Source organism: Engystomops pustulosus, chromosome 4 (genome assembly GCF_040894005.1).
Source record: "Engystomops pustulosus chromosome 4, aEngPut4.maternal, whole genome shotgun sequence".
Classification (NCBI taxonomy): Eukaryota; Metazoa; Chordata; class Amphibia; order Anura; family Leptodactylidae; genus Engystomops; species Engystomops pustulosus.
In genome coordinates, this window is record NC_092414.1 from 66,507,732 (window position 1) to 66,526,156 (window position 18,425).

General features: G+C 44.5%; 1 protein-coding gene across 4 annotated transcripts in view; it reads left to right on the plus strand.

Annotated features, from left to right (window-relative positions):
- The window catches only part of STK32A (serine/threonine kinase 32A), a 136,299-nt gene that overhangs the window by 65,686 nt on the left and 52,188 nt on the right, over positions 1-18,425 (plus strand). The window lies entirely within an intron of this gene.

Consider the following 18,425-nt stretch of genomic DNA (forward strand, 5'->3'; position numbering starts at 1 on the left):
GATTGGAGAGGAGAGAGTGGTAGAGTAATTAGTAGGGAGTTACAGTAGTCGCAACAAGAGTGAATCAGAGCAACAATTAGCATATTAGAGTTTTCAATTGTAAGAAATGGTCATATTCTGGAGATGTTTTTGAGATACATGTGGCAAGAGTGTGCAAGCAAATAAATTTACGTTGTGAAGGAGAGGTCAGAGTCCAGCACAACCCCAAGTTAGCGGACCTGCTTACTGCGTGTTATGGTGATTCCACAGAACGAGATGGATGGTTCAGGGTTGGGTTTATTATTAGATGGTAGAAAGAGAAGAAGTTCAGTCTAAGGAAGATTAAGTTTCAAGAAGAGAGAGGACATGATGTTAGAAACAGCAGAGACAATTACTGGTGTTTTGAAGTATGTCAGGGGTGATGTTACAATGCTGCTCAAACTCCACAGGAAAAAAGTGGAACACAACCTTGCGACTATTGCAAAACTTTCTGCCGTATTGGAGTGTCTCCATGTAGCCCTAGTTTCGTATCTGTCTCGTTCACTTGAATTTGGGGTACTCAGCGACCTCAAAACGCATTGTGCCTTTGATACGTTATACAATTATTAAAAGTACCGTACCAGTACCAGTCTTTACCACGTGTGTGCGCCATTTATCCCGATCTACGTTCCTCCTATCACAATTTGATCCAGTGTGGCTACTGTGATCTGAAGACACCCGGGCAGGCGGCACCATCGAGGTTTACAAAAGGTCTTACGATTAGCACAACTGGATATGATGAGCCTCACTCTACCTTCTCTAACATCATACTTGTTATTTGCACAACCTACTACTCTATGAGCGCCTCTGTTCCCTCTGTCCCCGCCTATTAGAAATTTATGCAAAAGTATATAGCTGGGTACCATCAATATGAAGATGAAACTGAAAAACAAATCTGCTGATCGTTTGGAGAGTGAGGGAAGTGTAAAGGGAAAAGAGAAGAGGTGGAGCTCTTAGGAAACCCGATAGTGAGAGAAAGAAGAGAAGAGTGAGATCCAGAAAAGGAGTTCAGTCAGAGGAATAGGAAGAAAACCAAGAAAATGTAGTGTCCTTCAGTCCAATGGAGTGAAGCATTCTGAGCAGGAGCTAGTGGTCCACAGTATCAAATGTTGCTGAGAGATCCAGAAGAATGAGGAGAGAATAGTCACCTTTGGGTTTAGCAGTGATGAGATAACTGGAGACTGGAGTGCAAATGATGAAAACCAAATTGTAAGGGGTCAACGAGGGAGTTAGCAGAGAGATAGCGGGTTAGTTGAGAATAGACCAGGCGTTCCAGGAGTTTGGGAAAGGGAGGTTAGAGACTGGTCAGTAGTTAACAGCATTTGGCGACTCTAGGGAAGGTCTCTAGAAGGAGAGAGTAAACAGAGTGAGGCAGGGAAGGGAATCAATTGAGTTAGTGGATTGTGAAATTATTTCCTGGCGAATGCAGTCAATTTTATCTTAAAAGTAGGTGGCCAGATCTTTAGTCCTAAGGTATGTGACAGGTGGATGCACCTTTAGGGTTACAAAGGAGTGGAGAGCACCAAAGGAACTTTTAGGATTGTTAGAGAAAGAGAATATTTGATTGGTGAAATTGACATCTTTGGTGAGGTAAAGGCATATTGGTATAAGAGGGAATTTACATGAAGAGAGAAAAAAAATATTTCTGGTCAAAGGAGATGGACACAATGTAATGAGATATTTTAATAAGCTATAGACCAGGTAAGGGGGGGATTACCTGTCCAGATATTGATTGATGTTACAATCTAATGGTATCGAATTTATACCTTGCTTTATGGAAAAGTTTATAAAAATACAAGACACCTTACTCAAAAAATACCCAAACTACCCACCATTAACAAAATATTGAAAGGGTTACCTACGAAACTAAAGTAACCTTCTTCTAGGTATTTTCTATGATCAGAACCACAACTTCTGGGCCTGTTCTGACAGCAGCTAATTTTTCTGGCACCTAGTGTATGGAGAGACAACCAGAGAGTGATGCAGACAATGGTCCTGGTCATGTGGCCCACCGTGTTTGTAATAAAAGAATATCCAGGTTGATATGTTCAGTTTTTCCTATCCTAGAAGGTGCAAATTTTGGCTTCTTTTTGAGACTTTTTGTTGCAAATGGGGATTTGGGATTTGAGGCTGTGCCCTGCATTTTTAAGCACTGTAGTCACCCCCCAGGGAGATGACGACATATGAGGCTGCGGTCACAAGTGGTGTTAAGGGTGTGGTCACACGTTGCATTTTGAAACCTATTACAACAGCTAAGGAGAGGTGATTTGCCTAATTACATTGCTGTTAACATTTGCATTTACAAAACACATAGTAAACGCAATGTGAACACATGCATTAACATCATGTTAACACATGTGTTAACACAAGTGTTAACAGCTGTTTAATTTAAAAAAAACAGGTTACTGTGCAAAATGTTAAACATTTAAAGCATGTGAAATAATTCTAATTTACATGTTAAAATAGGGTCCATGAAAAAAATCCTTCCTTTGCAACTGCCCTGGACCAAGTGCAGATTTGCGCCTAAAAAGTCACAAAAACTAGCAAAAAAGTGATACATAAGTGAAAAGTCACATGGAACATCTGAGAAACTTATATACATAAGGCACAGTGCACAAGATCGCAAAAAAAATTTCAAAAACGACAAAATGAGACAATTTGACCAGCAGAAATAATGATAAAATGTCCCTGTTTGTGTCCCTTGCCCCTTTATTAATATACTGCTGCTATGGCATAGCAAAATGTAAGACACCAAATGAGTGAGAAGTACAGTTACTGCTTGAGGACATTACTATGAAAATAATTTCACCACTGACAGCAAAGGGTTTTCCATTCAGTGTCTGGATACCGGAGGACAGCATTTATCTCCATATGTCTCCAATTTCAGATGGCAAATGCATTTTTTTGTACTTAAGTAGAAAAAATACTCTACATAGTCAGAGATATGTCCGGCCCAATACTCAATGTAAAATAATTATTTTGATAACGTTAAACTTCATGTTACTGTCAACCGATCCTTAAAATTCTTGAGCAAAGTTCTGCCTTCAGGATAGTAACGAAATAAAATTCTGAAGGTGAGCTAAAGCATGACCCGTGAGACAAACACATCATAAAAATACATAAAAATAACTCAATTCTTTATAAACACTGAGTAATAGAAATCATTAGGAGCGGTGAGAAGTCTTATGGGACTATTGTGTTGCTTGCTCCGATCATTCATGCAGAAGCTGATGTTACAGAATGAATTGTTTCTCAGTAAATGACATGGAGATTAGTCCATATCAGTCAGTTCCAGGCTGGCAGCTTTATACAGATGTTAATGTCATGTCATGCTTTAGGTTAGTGAAGAGTGACAGATGATTTAATGCTTTCTTGCCAGCATATTCACATGTGTTGCCAGCCTCCCTACACCAGTAGCCAAATACATGCACTGATTTACTTAATTGTTCAGCTTAAATAATCAAATTATAACATTGTGTCTGAATAAGTTTCCGCATTGATCATCTCCATTGCCTTTTACGTTTCAGGATCAAAATGTCACATTTGTATGACTTTTGCCCTTAGGAAAAATATCATCAGTTTCTGACTGGTTGAGCCTGGATATTGGCTAATCGACATTTTCTGACAAGTCAATGTTGCGTGCACTTAAAAGGGTTTCCCAGGAGTCTGGAAAATCTCTAGGGAGCCAGGGTGGGAAAAACGTACACTTACCCTGGTCTGGCTCCCACATCGCTCCAGAATATATGATTTTCAGGCTTGCACCCAAAGTATGTTGTACCATGGTCCAAGGAGTTCACTGATTGGCTGAAGTGAGTTCTGTGACCCCTTTAAACTTCTAGACATGGGGAAAGGAATGACAGAACTAGGCGGGAGCAGAGTACATAAGTTTTCTTTATTTTACACTGTGGTCCCCTCAGGGTTTTCCAGATTCCTGGTTTGGAGTTCAATTCATGAAATGTATACAGGCTGAACACTGCAGCAACCTGGACTCACCGGGGGGCATTCATTATTTTAGTTGTTTTTGGTGCCCAATTTTAGCAGTGAGCGTGAGTGTCGGAAGAGAAGCTAAATTGTGGAACCAGTACATCATAAATATAAAGCAAACCGCAAAAATAACTCACAGATTTAAAAGAATACTGTATTGCGAATTAATATCAACCCCTGACAAAGTCTCACATCATCTTTGAGGACTTGAATCACTGTCTCCTCTTTGGGAAGACTGTCTTATTATGCTGGCCTCTATTGAGAAGTACAGGGCAGGCATCCCAGCTTAAATCTGTCTCTTCCCACCAGTAAAATCGTTTCTTAAACTTTTTTACCTTTGCCTATGTTGTTTCCACCCACAGATGTGGCTCTGCCCACTACCGCATGGCCCAACCCTTCGGGCTGGGGGGGGGGGGAGTGCCTCAGGGGCAGATAATTTGTGATGATGGGAAGGACTTTTAACCCCTGAATTACTTGTATGAGGTGTAAAATTCTGCTGACAGGCATTCTTTATAGAGGACCTGTCACCATATTTTGCCCTCCCCCCCTTCCCGACTAACAATATCTGCTGATAAAGGATTACGAGTCCTCAATATATCACCTAAAATAAGCTGCCAGTGGGGCCCTGTACCTTAATTACAGCCATTTTTCTAATATGCAAATTAGCTTTTCTGACTCATCTCTGGCAACCTGAGAGAGGAGAAAAGTCAGAGATACCAGTGAGCCCCGCCCCATTATTGTGACTGACAGCTATGTGTCTCTTCAAGTCACTGCTCTGCCTGCTTGTACTTAGGGACTGTCTGCTAATATTTAAATACAAACATATAAAGCTCTATGTACAGATGGGAAATATTGTGTCAGTCTTTTTACATGGTGCCATCATTGCAGGTCTCTCAGCCTCCTAACAATAGCAAACTGTACACCATGTACGTGATTACATGAAGGTGGGGAGCAAAATGTAAACATAATAAGGCTGCAATGCTAAGGGGTTGAAGGGGTTTTCCCATGAAAGAAAGTTCTCAAATCTTAATCCCCTAGTGATGTTTACGCAATCATTTTAACCCCTTACTTTACAATTTTACTCAGTTTTATTGCTGTTTAGCTCCTATGACTCCCTAGGTTGGTCAGTGCACAATTCCAGGGTGTAGGGGGGACTCTCTGCGGAGAAACATTGTGTACCATTTGTAGTCTGTACAGATTTTTTAATTTTGTGTGGATAACAATTCTGAAGTGTGATGGATTTTTGGCATAATCTAAAGTTAGGGTTTCTTAAGGGAACATACCCTAAAGATGTGACTTGTACTTACAACAGATTAGGCCACATCTGCAAACTGGAAATTCACACACACTATATGAACATGTAAAATAATAACAGACTGGGTAGACATGACTTTGTGGATTTCTATTCATGGTCTTGTTTTGTGATGATTTTGCTATTTTTGTGTATTGCAGGCTGTAGTGAGTCAGAGGTAATTGCAGTGGCTGATAGGCTACAGATGGGTTTGGGCCATGTGCTTTGTCACATTATTGCTACCATGCTGTATAATTTACATTCATGTAAACATGCTTTTTCGATCCCTCTTGTGGGTTAAAAAGGCTGTACATCTGTTCTGAACTGATCTATGATTCTCCATCCGCCTAGTCACTGCGTTTATTTTGTACCCCATGGGTAAAGCCATAATTACAGACTATTAAAGATGTGCCAAAGATGTTTCATCATGTTGCATGTGCTGTATTGACATAATTCTGCTAGTTTTGCTGCATCCCTTGTGAGTGTTTTAATTAGCCAATTGCTTTATACCTTTTATACTAAATTTATATGTATTGGGACGTGGATTTTTTTTACGTTGGGAAGTGAAATAAATGACCTGCAAAGTTTGGCATGCTAAGACCTATGTGTCTGTACTGCGTACATTCTTGCATGATAATGTTTAGCTGCACTGTAAAGATGTTTTTCTGTTTTCTGGATCCACTGAACAATGAGCCACAGTAGGCTCTGATAACAGGTATTATAGTATAATGTGGGTGCACAGTACAAATAATTGCAGCATTGTGTACTGTTTATATAGGTATATGTATATGTGTAAAGGTGATTACTAGAGATGAGCGAACATGCTCGTCCGAGCTTGATGCTCGTTCGAGCATTAGCGTACTCGAAACTGCTCGTTGCTCGGACGAATACTTCGCCCGCTCGAGAAAATGGCAGCTCCCGCCGTTTTGCTTTTTGGCGGCCAGAAACAGAGCCAATCACAAGCCAGGAGACTCTGCACTCCACCCAGCATGACGTGGTACCCTTACACGTCGATAGCAGTGGTTGGCTGGCCAGATCAGGTGACCCTGGGATAGACTAGCCGCTGCCCGCGCTGCTCGGATCATTCTGTGTCTGGATGCCGCTAGGGAGAGAGCTGCTGCTGGTCAGGGAAAGCGTTAGGGTGTTCTATTAGCTTACTGTTAGGCAGGAGTGATTCTCCAAGAACCCAGCAGCCCTTCTTAGGGCTACAATAACGTTCTACTTTTTTTTTTTTATTTGCATCTAGTACCATTTTGTGAGGAATTAGCAGGGGGACTTGCTACCGTTGCGTTTAGCTCTTAGTGGCACACATATCCACCTCAAACACCAAAGTGGGAAAATTTAGTAGGGGTTGGATTTCAATTAGGCACAGTCTGCCATTTGTCCTTTTTTATTTTACGTTTATTTTGTTTAATAACTCAGTGTCATCTCATCTGGCATAGTAGTGTGCTTTCATACTTGGCTAGAAAATAGCCATAGGAGAATCCAAACGGCTTACGCCTACAGTAGCGTTATATATTTGATTTCTGGTTGATCTGCTGGTGGCTGTACTTGCTGCAGTGCATCTACTAGCCAATTGTGAGCAATTTGTAGTGAGACTTGCGACCGCTGTGTTTTGCGCTTAGTGACGCACATATCCATTGCAAAGACCGAAGTGGGAAAATTTAGTAGGGGTTGGATTTCAATTAGGCACAGTCTGCCATTTGTCCTTTTTTATTTTACGTTTATTTTGTTTAATAACTCAGCGTCATCTCATCTGGCATAGTAGTGTGCTTTCATACTTGGCTAGAAAATAGCCATAGGAGAATCCAAACGGCTTACGCCTACAGTAGCGTTATATATTTGATTTCTGGTTGATCTGCTGGTGGCTGTACTTGCTGCAGTGCATCTACTAGCCAATTGTGAGCAATTTGTAGTGAGACTTGCGACCGCTGTGTTTTGCGCTTAGTGACGCACATATCCATTGCAAAGACCGAAGTGGGAAAATTTAGTAGGGGTTGGATTTCAATTAGGCACAGTCTGCCATTTGTCCTTTTTTATTTTACGTTTATTTTGTTTAATAACTCAGCGTCATCTCATCTGGCATAGTAGTGTGCTTTCATACTTGGCTAGAAAATAGCCATAGGAGAATCCAAACGGCTTACGCCTACAGTAGTGTTATATATTTGATTTCTGGTTGATCTGCTGGTGGCTGTACTTGCTGCAGTGCATCTACTAGCCAATTGTGAGCAATTTGTAGTGAGACTTGCGACCGCTGTGTTTTGCGCTTAGTGACGCACATATCCATTGCAAAGACCGAAGTGGGAAAATTTAGTAGGGGTTGGATTTCAATTAGGCACAGTCTGCCATTTGTCCTTTTTTATTTTACGTTTATTTTGTTTAATAACTCAGCGTCATCTCATCTGGCATAGTAGTGTGCTTTCATACTTGGCTAGAAAATAGCCATAGGAGAATCCAAACGGCTTACGCCTACAGTAGCGTTATATATTTGATTTCTGGTTGATCTGCTGGTGGCTGTACTTGCTGCAGTGCATCTACTAGCCAATTGTGAGCAATTTGTAGTGAGACTTGCGACCGCTGTGTTTTGCGCTTAGTGACGCACATATCCATTGCAAAGACCGAAGTGGGAAAATTTAGTAGGGGTTGGATTTCAATTAGGCACAGTCTGCCATTTGTCCTTTTTTATTTTACGTTTATTTTGTTTAATAACTCAGCGTCATCTCATCTGGCATAGTAGTGTGCTTTCATACTTGGCTAGAAAATAGCCATAGGAGAATCCAAACGGCTTACGCCTACAGTAGCGTTATATATTTGATTTCTGGTTGATCTGCTGGTGGCTGTACTTGCTGCAGTGCATCTACTAGCCAATTGTGAGCAATTTGTAGTGAGACTTGCGACCGCTGTGTTTTGCGCTTAGTGACGCACATATCCATTGCAAAGACCGAAGTGGGAAAATTTAGTAGGGGTTGGATTTCAATTAGGCACAGTCTGCCATTTGTCCTTTTTTATTTTACGTTTATTTTGTTTAATAACTCAGTGTCATCTCATCTGGCATAGTAGTGTGCTTTCATACTTGGCTAGAAAATAGCCATAGCAATAGGATAGCATTGTTTGGTTTTAAAAACTCAAAAACACAAAAAAAAAAAAAAAACACAAAAAAAAGTTACAAAAAAATGAAAGCTATAACTCTCATTTTAAAAATGTTTAACCCGAGGGCTAGGGGTAGAGGACGAGGGCGGGGACGTGGGCGTCCAACTACTGCAGGGGTCAGAGGCCGTGGTCCTGGCCGGGGTGAGACACCACCTGCTTATGAGGGAGCAGGGGAACGCCGCAGAGCTACACTCCCTAGGTTCATGTCTGAAGTTACTGGGACTCGTGGTAGAGCACTGTTGAGGCCAGAACAGTGCGAACAGGTGATGTCATGGATTGCTGACAATGCTTCGAGCAATTTGTCCACCAGTCAGTCTTCCACGCAGTCCACCCATGTCACCGAAATCGCCACTCCTCCAGCTCCTGCACCTCAGCCTCCTCCCCCCCAGTCTGCCCCCTCCCAGGAAAATTTGGCATTTGAACCGGCATACTCTGAGGAACTGTTTTCTGGACCCTTCCCACAGTCACAAACCACTTGTCCGGTTGCTGCTGAGCAATTTTCCGATGCCCAGGTTTTCCACCAGTCACAGTCTGTGGGTGATGATGACCTTCTTGACGTAGTGGAAGTGTGTAAAGAGGTGTCCGACGATGAGGAGACACGGTTGTCAGACAGTGGGGAAGTTGTTGTCAGGGCAGGAAGTCCGAGGGGGGAGCAGACTGAGGGATCGGAGGATGATGAGGTGACAGACCCAAGCTGGGTTGAGAGGCCGGGTGAACACAGTGCTTCTGAGACGGAGGAGAGTCCTCGACCAGAACAGGTTGGAAGAGGCAGTGGTGGGGCCAGACGGAGAGGCAGGGCCAGAGCTGGTGCATCAGCGCCAAATGTGTCAACTAGTGAAGCTCCCGTGGCGAGGGCTCTTGCGGCGAGGGCTAGATCTTCAGAAGTCTGGAGGTTCTTTAAGGAAACACCGGATGACCGACGGACTGTGGTGTGCAACATTTGCCAAACCAGGCTCAGCAGGGGTTCCACCACTACTAGCTTAACTACCACCAGTATGCGCAGGCATATGAATGCTAAACACCCCACTCAGTGGCAACAAGCCCGTTCACCTCCGGCCGTGCACACCACTGCTCCTTCCCCTGTGTCAGCTGATAGTCAGTCCCCTGCCCAGGACCCTGCCACAAAAACCCCATCGTCGCCTCCACGATCCTCCACAGCATCCACCAGCGTTCAGCTCTCCATACCCCAGACGCTGGAGCGGAAACGCAAATATAGTGCAACCCACCCGCACGCCCAAGCCCTTAATGTCCACATCTCCAGATTGCTTAGCCTGGAGATGCTGCCCTATAGGCTAGTAGAGACCGAGGCCTTTCGCAACCTCATGGCGGCGGCCGCCCCTCGGTATTCGGTCCCCAGCCGCCACTACTTTTCCCGATGTGCCGTCCCAGCCCTGCACCAGCACGTGTCAGACAACATCACCCGTGCCCTGACCAACGCCGTTTCTGACAAGCTCCACCTGACCACGGACACGTGGACGAGTGCTGCCGGGCAGGGCCACTATATATCGCTGACGGCACATTGGGTTAACTTGGTGGAGGCTGGGACCGAGTCTGACCCTGGGGCTGGTCATATACTGCCGACGCCGAGGATTGCGGGGCCTACCTCGGTCCAGGTGTTTCAGGCCTACTATGCCTCCTCCTCCTCCCACCCCTCCTCCACCTCCTCCTCCGAACTACCATCCGTGGGCACGGCGCCATCAGTCGGTAGCTCTAGGCACAGCAGCAGTGCCGTTGCTAAGCGACAGCAGGCGGTGCTCAAACTGCTGAGCCTAGGCGATAAAAGGCACACCGCCCAAGAGCTATTACAGGGCATCACGGCGCAGACTGATCTGTGGCTGGCACCGCTGAACCTGAAGCCAGGCATGGTTGTGTGTGACAACGGCCGTAACCTGGTGGCGGCTCTGCAACTCGGCAGACTGACACATGTGCCATGCCTGGCCCATGTGTTAAATCTGATAGTTCAGCGTTTCCTCAAGACATACCCCAATCTGTCAGATTTGCTCACGAAGGTGCGCCGCATCTGTGCGCATTTCAGGAAGTCCAGCACAGATGCTGCCACTCTCAGGGCAGCGCAGCGCCGCCTCCAACTGCCCGCTCCCCGACTGTTGTGCGACGTGCCCACGAGGTGGAATTCAACACTGACCATGTTATCCAGAGTTTACCAGCAGCGCCGAGCCATTGTAGACTGCCAGATGTCAACTTCCACCAGAACTGGTAGTCAGGTCAGTCAGCTTCCTCAAGTCTACAATGAGGAGTGGACGTGGATGTCTGATATCTGTCAGGTGCTGAGTAACTTTGAGGAGTCAACACAGATGGTCAGTGGCGATGCCGCCATCATCAGCCTCACCATCCCGCTGCTTGGCCTGTTGAAAAACTCTCTGATCAGCATGAAGTCGGAAGCTTTGCGCTCGTCACAAGAGACGGGGGAAGAAGATTCCCTTGTTGATAGCCAAAGCACCCTTAGGTCTGTTTCTCAGCGCATATCGGAGGAGGTGGAGGAGGATGAGGAGGAAGAGGAGGAGAATGTTGGCGAGACACAAGAGGGGACCATTGTTGAGTCCTTCACTGTTCAGCGTGTATGGGCAGAAGAAGAGGAGTTGGAGGAGTTGGAGGAGGAGGAAATGGACAGTCAGGCCAGTGAGGGGAGTGAATTCTTACGCGTTGGTACTCTGGCGCATATGGCAGATTTCATGCTAGGCTGCCTATCCCGTGACCCTCGCGTTCAAAGAATTTATTCCAGCACCGATTACTGGGTGTTCACTCTCCTGGACCCACGGTACAAGCAAAATCTTTCCACTCTCATCCCTGCAGAGGAAAGGAGTGTGAGAATGCATGAATACCAGCAGGCCCTGGTGCACAAGCTGAAACAGTATTTCCCTTCTGACAGCGCTAGCGGCAGAGTGCGTAGTTCTGCGGGACAAGTAGCAAGGGAGAGTAGGCGAGCAGGCAGCTTGTCCAGCACTGGCAAGGGTACGCTTTACAAGGCTTTTGCCAGCTTTATGTCACCCCAGCAAGACACTGTCACCTGTCCCCAGTCTCGGCAGAGTAGGGCTGATCTTTACAGAAAGATGGTGAGGGAGTACGTAGCTGACCATACCATTGTCCTAAATGATCACACAGCTCCCTACAACTACTGGGTTTCAAAGCTGGACATGTGGCACGAACTGGCGCTGTACGCCTTGGAGGTTCTTGCCTGCCCTGCCGCTAGCGTCTTGTCCGAGCGGGTTTTCAGTGCAGCTGGTGGCATCATCACCGATAAGCGTACACGCCTGTCGACTGACAGCGCTGACAGGCTGACGCTTATTAAGATGAATAAAGCCTGGATTTCTCATAATTTCCAATCTCCACCAGGTGAAGGAAGCTCAACCTGAATAATTGATCCACTCCTCCTCCTCCTCATTTTCCTCCTTCTCCTCCTCTTTGTACAGTAAAGCAGGGGAAACTGGCTATTTTTTGACAGGGCCCACTGGCTCTAGCTATAGTACTTTATGCATTTAATTTTTCTGGAGGGCCACCGACCCGGTCCTCTGTTTTAAACAATTTTTGGGAGTGCCACATACAGGCACTCAATCTATTCAATTTTTCTGGAGGGCCACCTACCCGGTCCTCTGTTTTAAACAATTTTTGGGAGTGCCACATACAGGCACTCAATCTATTCAATTTTTCTGGAGGGCCACCTACCTGCTCCTCTGGTTTGAAAATTTTTTTGGACTGCCACATACAGGCACTCAATCTATTCCATTTTACTGGAGGGCCACCTACCTGCTCCTCTGGTTTGAAAAATTTTTGGGACTGCCACATACAGGCACTATCCAAATTAAATTGTCTCCATAGCAGCCTCCACACGTTGTCTCCATTGCTACCTCCAAAAGTCGTCCATATAGCTGCCTCCATACATCGTCCCTTTATCAAACGAGGTGTGTCAGGCAGAAATTTGGGTTGTTTTCATGGATTCCACATCAAAGTTGTTAACTTTGTCGCCACCCTGCTGTGTTATCCACAAAATATACTGGCAAACTTTTATCATTTACCAATATTATTTCAGCGCTTCTTGCGCATCTGTTTACATTCCCCTCACCCGGCATATCCTAAACTTATAAGAACGCTACTACACTTGATCTTATGCAAAAGGTTCTTAGAAGTGCTGTTTGGGGAGTAGCCTAGAGACAGGGGCTTGGATTGGCGAAAGCTCGCCTGGCAGCGGAGCGCCAGCTCCATGCGCATCAGCCGCTTCTTGCGCATCTGTTTACATTCCCCTCACCCGCCATATCCCAAACTTATAAGAACGCTACTACACTTAACTTGGTGCAGGCTGGGACCGAGTCTGACCCTGGGGCTGGTCATATACTGCCGACGCAGAGAATTGCGGGGCCTACCTCGGTCCAGGTCTCAAAGGCCTACTATACCTCCTCCCAACCCTCCTCCACCTCCTCCTCCTCCGAATTACCATCCGTGGGCATGGCGCCATCAGTCGGTAGCTCTAGGCACAGCAGCAGTGCCGTCGCTAAGCGACAGCAGGCGGTGCTCAAACTGCTGAGCCTAGGCGATAAAAGGCACACCGCCCAAGAGCTATTACAGGGCATTCCACATCAAACTTGTTAACTTTGTCGCCACCCTGCTGTGTAATCCACAAAATATACTTGCAAACTTTTATCATTTACCGATATTATTTCAGCGCTTCTTGCGCATCTGTTTACATTCCCCTCACCCGGCATATCCTAAACTTATAAGAACGCTACTACACTTGATCTTATACAAAAGGTTCTTAGAAGTGCTGTTTGGGGAGTAGCCTAGAGACAGGGGCTTGGATTGGCGAAAGCTCGCCTGGCAGCGGAGCGCCAACTCCATGCCAAGATCCAACTAACATAGTTTTAACTGCAGCACCTTTAATCTACTACTAGTTCACTGCCTCCATACATGGTCCCCTTATCAAACGAGCTGTGTCAGGCAGAATTTTGGGTTGTTTTCATGGCTTCCATGTTAACTTTGTCGCCACCCTGCTGTGTAATTCACAAAATATACTGGCAAACTTTTATCATGTACCGATATTATTTGAGCGCTTCTTGCTCACCTCCTTTGGTTCCTCTCTGCCACCCATTGGTTTGAAGCCTGAGTCCATTTAGGGTATGTCGCCATGCCACTCTCTAGCCTGCTGCCGCTGCCTCTGCATGCCGTCCCCTATAGTGTCAGGGTCAATTATTGCATGTTTTAGATGCTATCTAGCTTCATTCTGTCACTCTGTCATGGCCATGCTGTTGCCCATAATTTTGGCATAATGGTGCGATTAAGCAGCCTCAGAGGCATCCATGCATGCTGCCCCTGCTGTTTCCTGTCCATTTCCGTGGTGTTTCCATCCTTTTCTGAGGTTCCCAGGTGTTTGGCCAAGCTTCCCTGTGCAGAGCCTTGGTCCCCTTGAAAAATGCTCGAGTCTCCCATTGACTTCAATGGGGTTCGTTATTCGAGACGAGCACTCGAGCATCGGGAAAAGTTCGTCTCGAATAACGAGTACCCGAGCATTTTAGTGCTCGCTCATCTCTAGTGATTACGCATAAAGTGTAAGGCTGCTATAAAATGTAATCTGCCCTGTGTGTTGGAGTTGTAAATCCACTGTGTTCGGCACTTAAGTCCTTCTTCAAAGACCTGTGGAAATTCCTCTACATTAACCTTGTAGCTCAACAAATTATGAGGCGTATGAGCTCCAACAAAAGTGTAAGCATAGCATCACACTATGCTTTGTATTTGAAAAACGCATCATGCATGGGGTGGATTTTACAGTCCAAGCCAGTGCCGGAGATGGGACACTGTACATGTTAGTGAAATATAACAGTTTGGTGCTGTTGTTCTGCCAGAAAGCAGGGTATTCTTGCTGGCATCTCCAGACCTGGCGTGGAACTGAGCCAGTCACGCTGTGTGCATGTCAAGGGCACTCTCTAGGCTCTTCACATATCTGATGCATGCCGAGAGGCAGGGCCAACATGGGGCACCAGTGCTTGATATATCTTCCCCCTGAGGGAGAGGTTTCAATGTTTTGTTTGCACAGTGCAAAATTAGACCTGGCACTCTTATGCTGTACCATTGATGCTGAATAATGAATTAGGCATAGTTTACGACATTCACATCTGAGGGGTGTTACCAGTGCTGCAGATTCCCATGCTATTACACTGGCTCCCCCTCCCTCTACCTGAATGTTAAAAAGTTGATTTTAGAAGGAAGAAGCCTACGGATAAAATGTATAAGAAGTTTACCATAGTCATGGTGCCTGGATCTGTGAGTAAGTGTCCCTAGTTTACCATGATGGATTTGATGTTAGATTTCCTTTAATGTCTTATTAGAGCTTCGGCTTGCCAAAAACTGAACTATGTAACTGGAACTTTACATGGAAGATTCTTTAAAGATCCTGGGGCAGCTGGGGCCATTGTAGAAAAAAAAGAACACATACCCAGTTCCGAAATTGCAGGTCCCTCCAGGCCCAAACGCCAGGAGTATCAGAGTAGGAACCAGGAGTTGGATCGGGTTAAGTATGTGCTCTCTTTGTTCCCACCCCTGCTGTGGGATCTTTAAGAGCTCTTCCTATCTTCTTTCTATTTTTACTAACCTCAGGCTTGTAAATGTTATCTGTGGTTTGGGGCCATATGCTGCTGGGAATTTCATCCATCCACACTTCTTTGTATTCCTAAAAGCAAGATTTAATGTCAGTGTTTAAAGAAATTCAAGTCTCTCCCCATTTTCCCTGTCACATGGTCAATAAAACACCAAAATGGAAATGGTAGTGTTGAGATGATGTAACAGACACTCATATATTATTTGTTAGCTGGGAGCAGCTGCAGGACTGAGGTCATTAACTCAATCTCTTCATTACCACACTACATTTTGCAGCTCGGCTGAGTGACGGGCTGCGTGAGTAAACTCAAAATGCGAGATGGGAAACTTGAAAGCCACAAATATTTACAGTTTAATAAAAATCGATACATATATGCTTGGGTATGTAAATTTAGACAGGCGTTGTACACCAAGGTCTCTATGGAGAAATAACAACTACATTATGAGGGAGATTTGTCATACGCCTGCGTTTTTCAAATGCCTAGTGCCCGCCCAATCCACCGGCCATTAGACCCCTCTATGCCCCCTCCACGCCATTCGCTATTTTAATCACAAATCTGCCATAGTGTCCAACTGGTACCCACGAGTGAAATAGATTCTGGGGGCCCACCCTCTACTACATGGGAGTATTAAATTCACATTTTTAGGTTGTGTTCACACTACAGCATGAATGCAACCTAAGGCCATGTTCATAAGATTTTTGTTTCTAAATGCATTTCCAATGTATCTGGAGTTACTTCTTCCATAATGCACATATTTTACAGCTAAATGATTGTGATTGGTTACTAGCAACATATGTTTTACCATGTTAGAAAACACTTCTTGCTACTTACTTAACGTATGCGTTTAAGTCTAAAATCATCTGCATTCTGAGAGGAGTTATTCAATATTCCCTTTTTATTGTACGTGTCCACCTGATATTGTTGCCCTTATCATTCCCTCCTCATATTGTGGTCCCTATCATCTGCCCCTCATATTGCACCCCTCTCATCCTGTGGGCCCCCATCATATTGTGGCCCCCATAATCTCTCCCCCTCAAATTGTCGCCCCCATCCTGTGGACCACCCTCATATTGTGGCCCCCTTCTTTTGTGTCCTCTCCCTTTTCTGCTGTTGATATTTGAGGCCTTGATACCGGCAGCTGCAATGACATCATCATATCGCTACTGCAGAAGCAGAGGAACGATATTGATGAGGAGAGCTGGCAACTCTCCACCTTCTTCGTTTTCAACCGAGCAGGTTGGCCGTAGACAGCAAAGTGGCTGCAGTTCTTGTTATACACATGTATTTTTTGGTGGTTTTGCTTTTGAGTAAAACACAGTTAGAAAAGGTATCTTTACCAATTGTCACTCCATTACTCAGGCTGCTGCTTGGGACGCCCACATGACTTGGACTCCAGAAGTTTAATAGAGATCTAAATGCTGATCTCTCTTAAAACGAACCAGCAGGTAACTTGGTCAAATATATTTTTGTATTGTGTATAATGGGACTGGAAGCAGAAATCCTGCTGAACTACTTCTTCAGTGGCCCCATCAGAGAAGTTCTAAGTTTCCTTAAAGTATCTGCTGTTGTTGTTTTCTGCTATCTACTTTGTATTGCTATAATGCACCCGTTTATTGTTTGCTAAAAAAACTAAATTTAAAAAAATGAGAATTCAGAAATAAATAAATGTATTTAAGAATTTAATTAAAATTGATTCTTTACAATTATTTTGTGATTCAGTTTTAAATGCAGTATAAGTGCATCTGAAATGTCGCACCAATGTTTTGCAGCATGTGTAGGACTACACAACACAGAACATTTTTTACTTTTGGTCTCATGAACATGTACCTTGCATATGCTTTAGACCTTAAAGCGTAACTGTAAAGCTATAGTTTTTTACCAAATTATTATATGCGATTCCACTTTTAATAACAAACAGAACGCCTGATGCCTACTATGTGCTGCTCGTCCTTTTCTTACCAAAGTTCTGGCATTTTCTTATCAGCACATGGAGAGGAGGCATCCATTGCAGCACTAAGGTAATCTGAGGGCTATAGCAAGGAAAATACTGGTAATATAGGTAAAAAAGATAATCAGCAAAGTAGTTTCACATCCCAAGAGCTATTGATTTGTGAAAAATAAGAAACCTTTACAGTTACTCTTTAAAGTTTAGGACACTTATGTCATATAGGTCAAGCTGAAGTCATTTACATTTTCAGTATGGTAAATTATTGTTTCAAATAAATGAATCAAGTAAGTAAGTAATCATATACATAGATCCCAATTAATTAACGGACACCATTCTTTTATCTAAAAATTGTTTCCCTCACGTCCCCATAAACTTTATTTGTATATTACCTGGCATCAGAGGGGGTGTGTCCTGCTCATCTAGACCCTTCCATATACACTTCTCCATGGCTTATACCTCCTTACTAATCAGCAGTTCATGTCATGTGACCAGTGTGATGTCCAATACCCTTGAATGTATCTGATCACATGAAATCACAGCATGCATCTATACATCAGCTGTTCTTACATTACTACATTTTAGAGCAGCTCACAAGGATTCCATCTCAGCCTTGTTGATCATATTAATCCACACATTAATTGTTAAAAAAAAAATATCACATTTTCTTTATTATGTAAATGACAATTGGCACTCTGACTGAGGAAGTTGACCCAGGTTGAGACTTCCCTGTTTACTCTGCCATCTCCTTCCCCCTGCTTATTTTTCTGGGTAACGAAAAGTAAATCATTGCCCTGGTAAGTTTGCTTTAGCTACAGTCAGTGAGAGACACAGATCAGGCAGCAGTACATGAAGTACCTGACCTCCCATCCCCTGTAAAGAGAATGCATACTGTAATCACTGGCAGCTGAACACTGCTCCTCTCACAAGTTTTGTGAGAGATTGGAGGATGGAGTTGAGTGGAGGGTCAGCCAGTGACCACCAGTTCCTCTCAGTAGAGATCACAGAACAGCAATGCGTGTGGCATCATTATATGGGCTGTCAATCAAAAACCAGGAAGTGTGGCTGTGCAGGATGGTGATGGGAATTACTGCTCTTCTTAGTGTGCTGGCTCTTATGACTGCTGAACGGCTCCCTATTTAATATATAATAGGGAGCCGCAAGCCAATCACCCCACACCACTCCACTTTTAACCCGATTATATCACAACGACACATCACTTGTGCAGGAGACTGATGAATAAACTGAACTCAGCATCAGGGAAGAGGCTGATTGGACTCACCTCAGAACCTTTGCAAACAACTTCAACTCAGGCCCCTTCTACACTGGCGTTTTTCACGCGCGAGTTCTGCGCGTGCATTTGACGCGCAGAACTCGCATTGCACTCTGTCCCATTGTATTCAATGGGTCTTTCTCCATTTGCGTGGTTTTCAAC